Source organism: Rhea americana, unplaced genomic scaffold (assembly GCF_003343005.1).
Source record: "Rhea americana isolate MKP2758 unplaced genomic scaffold, rheAme1 scaffold_19, whole genome shotgun sequence".
In the NCBI taxonomy this organism is placed as follows: domain Eukaryota; kingdom Metazoa; phylum Chordata; class Aves; order Rheiformes; family Rheidae; genus Rhea; species Rhea americana.
The window spans coordinates 5,285,009-5,290,029 of record NW_028186038.1 but is presented as its reverse complement, the minus strand read 5'-3'; the positions used below and the strand labels follow the sequence as shown (position 1 = coordinate 5,290,029).

The following is a 5,021-nucleotide window of genomic DNA, read 5'->3' as shown; positions in this document are numbered from 1 at the left end:
TTCTCTGCATTTTTTTGTTGTTGTTGTTTTTGTGAAGGGGGATGGAATGAGGGATTTGAATTACCTAAGGCAGCCTTGCTGTTATGGGTAGCCACACTTGAATGTGTTTTATTCTTTTGATTTGTTGGAATCACTGTTGTTGAAGTTTACTTAAAACAAGAGATCCACGTTTCTATTCAAGCTATTTAAGAATGAAATCATTGTAACTAGATATTACCAGAGCAGCTATTGTAATAAAGCATTCTTAATTCACTGCTGATATACTGAGGGAGAGGGAAGGGGAAAAAGGAAAAGGCCTGAGCATAAGTTTCCATTATTATTTTGGAAGTAATGCAAAGAAAAAAAATGCTTTCATACTACTGGGCAGATGGCTATACTTCAGCTGTAAACAGATCTCCCTCATTACTCTGAATAGTGTGCATTTGCATGACAGAAGATTCCTGGCAGTTTCAATAATTTCTTTCCTGTAAGCAGGATTCTTCAATTATATCAGCTATAAATACATGATTAAAATAGGTGGATCCAGGGCAAGGTTTGCTTCGCTGCAGTGTCTCCAAGCGTACCGGAGCACTGGCCGCAGCGGATAGGCACGGTGCAGGAGAGCCTTCGGCTGCTGCATCTGCAGTTCTGTCTTGGGCAAAACTCCCAGTGACGTCGCCGCAGGACTTGGCTGCTAAACTGTTAGGAGTAATGTCAGGAATTCTCGTCATGCGATGAATGTGAAAAGTCGGGTGTCTGTCTAGGTCTTTATTCACAGTGTTATGGGACAGGCTGTAAAAGTGGTGCATTTATTTATTTCTGTCGTACACAAAGAAGCACTGTCCTTTTGTTTGAATAGTAACAGCTGCAAGGCTCGGTGGACTTGAGCACAGTAGGGGCTCAGATGGGTCCTGTTGGCTGTGCTTTGCATCAGCTCTCACCGAGTAGACCTCGGTGCGCCTTAAGGGAAAATTCAAGGAAAGGCCGTGTATTCAGGGAGGTGGGCTTGTGGCTGCCATAAGTTACGGTGTTTCTTCCAATTGTGTTAGTCCATGTCAAACTTCGGCACTATTAAGAATCACATAGTTAAAGGAAAATTTTAGTTGAGACACTAAGCCAAAGGCCTAAAAAAGGTTCTTTATCTCTTTTTATGTTTTTGTTTTGTTTTTAGTAATGTAGGTGGCCTGATAATTTCAGTTGTATTAGTTTCATCCTGCTTATCTAAAGCTATTGTTGTGTTTCCTTTGGATCCTTCATTTTCTAAAAGACCATTATGCGGGGGTCCTGCATGCTATTAATGAAAAATTATTAATAAACTCAAGGCATGCCCTTAGCTATTAAAGCAGTAGTTGAATATTGTCATTAGTAGTAAGTCTGATGTCCTTTTCAGATGATACATGGCACAAATGTAATAATATTATAATATTTCTGTCACAGAGATGGGAAAAGGTTTTTTTTTTCATTTTAATTAAAATTTTATTGTTGTATGTTTCTAACATGCTGAGCTAGGCAGTATTTATGATTTTCTCTGGGGCAGTAGTTAGGAACATGTGGGCTATGCATATTCTGCCCCATGAACCCCRCAGGACAGCAGCCGATGTGTGGAACGCAGCTGGCTCATTCTTGCAAACGGCCTGATGCGCTTGTGTGACTCGTGCTTGCAAAAATCCCAGGGGTAAGCTATTTCAGTTTCTTGCTAACTGTGCTTTATTGAATAGGAATTCAGTTGTCTTCAGCAGTCAAACTTTACAAACTTAAAACAGGCTTCTCTGCAAGTGCTTGTTCATATTTGTATGGGAGAAACGGGGAGCAAGTCAACTGATGTGTGTACAGAGTTTCTCTGTTGCTGGAGATATTCAAGCTGCATTGCCAGCACTGGTGGTGTCTTGTTGCTTAATTTAGCTTCCCGATGTTAATATTTGGAAATGTCATTAAGAGATCCTGATAGATAATGTCAGGAGTTGTGATGCTTAAAAATCAACTAGGGACAGAGAATGAGGATGTACCTGTTGATCAGAGGCACTCAAAAAAGAATGTGATGTAAATGTCAGGAGCAGGAGGAGGTTACCGTTTCGGCCACTAGGACATGCAGCAATGCACACTGTTTTAGAATAGGTCAAGTTATAGTTTTCAAATTATTTTTTGTTAAAACTGTGAGTGACACTGGCTGCAGAAATTTTCTAATCCAAAATGACATGTTCTGGCTTCAGCAGTTTTGAGATTATTTTTTGTGATTAATGATTAAGTACTGTGATTTTTAAAAACATTTTGTATTGAAATCAACTTTGTCCTGTCCTTAATAATCATGGATTTGGGAGGATGGACTGAGGCAGGAGACCTGAGCTCTGCTACTGACCTCCAGTGTCACCAAAGGAAGTCGCATCTCTGTCTCCCATCCTAGACATCCAAAGAAAGCCTGAGCTTTCTTTGATTGAATCTTTCTCTGACTGCGTAAGTGCCTGGTACAGTAAGACCAATCATGATTGGATCCGATAGGCAAATAGAAGTAATAGCAGAAGGATTACAGGTGACACAGATATGTCTCATCTCTGGCACTGCCTATTAATGCCTTTTAATGTGATCGGTTTGGTCAACATGTTCAGAAGTCGTTAGTGAAATTCTTTTGCCTCTAATTTTGGATGCCCAACTTTGGATGCTCCAAACTAGACTTCTTTGATGATGTCTTGAACTGGGTTTTGGGATTCTAGAAGGACTCTGATTTAAAATTTAAAGACAATCTTATATTAAGCATGTATTTTAAAAATTGTATGTGTGTAAAAGAGGATGGAATAAATAAATCTGCTCTTCTAATTAGTTGCAGTTTCAATTTTCCTCTTTCTTGCATGTATTTACTTGAAGGTACGGTTACCGGTATGGACATTAAACTTTGCATAGCAAATCAAGTAAAATATTGAGGGATGACAACCAAGTTATTGCTATTCTTGTGTAAGAGAAAAGGAAAGAGTTGGGTGCTTTTATAAAGTGTGTGTTGGTTTGAGTGTCTTATATTTGTTGTTACCAACCTGACTGCTACAAGTTTAACTGTTTGTGTCACAGTAAGTACATGCTACTCTCAAAGGGTTTCAAATTCACATTGGGTTGTTAGCTTAGTTGAAAAGGAGGGTAATATAATCTAGTCTGTGTGTGATTGGAAATAAAATCAGTTTTGTTCCCCAAGGCCTGCCCTCCTGTTTATTATCAGCATGTCTCCAAACCAAGTCTCTCTTCTGCTTAAGTCAGAGCATCAGTTTTTCCACCTGTCAGCTAAACAACCTCCTACGTTCTTGAACACTTGTCTTGTGTATGTGGTGCCTATTAGCAAGAGGGACCTAGGCAGGCTGGGGGAATGACCTAACAGGAACCCTTTGAAATTTAACAAATGGAAATGCAAAGCTCTGTGCCCAGAACAGACGAGCCCCTCCATCAGTATGGAAGGGCGCTGCCGGGAAGGGGCTGAGGGCCCTGGTGCAGAGCAAGCAAAATGCAGCGTGCTCTGGCAGGGAGGAAGGCATGCAGTGTGCGAGGCTGTATCGCTGGAGAAATGTGTCCAGTCTTGGGCCCCCAGTGTAAGAAAACTGTTGTTAAATTGGAGTGAGTCCAGCAGAGAGCCAGCAAGTGGTCAGGACAGACTCACATAAATTATAAGGAGAGACTGAAGGAACTAGACTTGTTTGGCTTGAAGAAGAGAAGATTTAAGGTGAAGACCTCACAGCAGTCTTCCGCTATTTACAGAGGCGTTACTGAGACAGAGGCAGGCTCTTTCCTGAAGTGCGTGAAGGGAGAATGAGATACTGGAGAACTGGAGTCCTGACTGGATGTAACAAAAGATTCACTGTGAGGATAATTATGCACTGGAACAGGGCCCAGATTGCCAGGGGAATCTYGTCCTTGGAGTTTTTCAAGACCCAACTGGAAAAAGACCTAACAACCTTGTTTGATTTTGTTGATGACCCCACTTTGGGCAGGAGGTTAGACTAGAGACTGCCTGAAGTCTCTTCTGACATGAATGGTTTTGTGGGTCTGTAGTCTATCACCTCATACGGATCTGTGAGTTATATTTAGAGATTTTATTCATTTGCTTTTTTAACAAACTCTTCTTTATTAGTTCTGAGGATATATTATAAATGTATTTGCCCCAGAGGGGAAATTAAAAAATTTGTTTTATCCATTTCATTAATGAAATTTAGAGGACTGCTTATGAAGCAAGTGTAAGGTATAAATGCCATCAGCTGTAGTTTGTTGGATGATACAATGGTATTAGTAACACATYTACATTTTACTAAATTTTCACAGTGTAGTCATTTACTGTTTTCCACAGTTAAATTTTCCACAGGCATAGTACAAAATAAATATAGCCTCATATATACTATCATTTACTTAGCAAAAAAAGCTTCAATTGTAAAAGAAGAGCTAATAACTGAAATCCTTTGAAATCATTCCTCACTGCCCCAAATCTCTGCTGTAATACGTCTGCAGTCATCCGTTTGTCCTATCACRCTAATAGTTCTTTTTCCTCCCCTGCTTCCATTCTAGTTGGGAGACAGGAAGGAGCAGAAGAAAAACAGAAGTGCCACAAGAAAAAGCACCCAGAGAAAGCCAGGAGAGACAGCTGCAAGGAGACTCTCTTCTTTGAGGCTTCAGAAGCAATGGATCAAGGAGGCACCGGGGTGGGAGCTTTCCCATCAGAGGTATTGTCATTCGCTTTGTGTAGCTCACAGTCCTCCACAGAGCTCCAGTTCTTCGTTTCCTTGGCTGCTGGCTAGTCATAGCACATTCTCTTTTCTGGACAGGGCCTGTGTAGGCAGAAGAAATCTCTTGAGACTTAGTGCCAGTTTTCTTCCGTTTCATGAATCCCTCTTGGGTTGCTCTAACTGTAAAGTTTCAAAGAACTGCAGAGTTTAGGTTAGCCAGCCAACTTTCTGCTTCTCCCCTTCTCTCTGTTGCAGAAATAGAGAGCTCTCTTGTCACCTGCCTTTTCCAACGCTCTCAGGAAAAAGAGGAACATCCTTAACGTGTACCTATGGAATTAGGCCATTAGGAAT

The 5,021-nt window shown here is 40.8% G+C and overlaps 1 protein-coding gene across 8 annotated transcripts in view; it reads left to right on the top strand.

The window, feature by feature from the left end:
• The window catches only part of ATG7 (autophagy related 7), a 141,940-nt gene that overhangs the window by 123,925 nt on the left and 12,994 nt on the right, over positions 1–5,021 (top strand). For all 8 annotated transcript variants that reach the window (XR_014895538.1, XR_014895537.1, XR_014895536.1 and 5 more), the window contains one exon: positions 4,513–4,667. The gene's annotated coding sequence lies outside the window, so the exon portion shown is untranslated. The remainder of the gene's footprint in view (positions 1–4,512; positions 4,668–5,021) is intronic.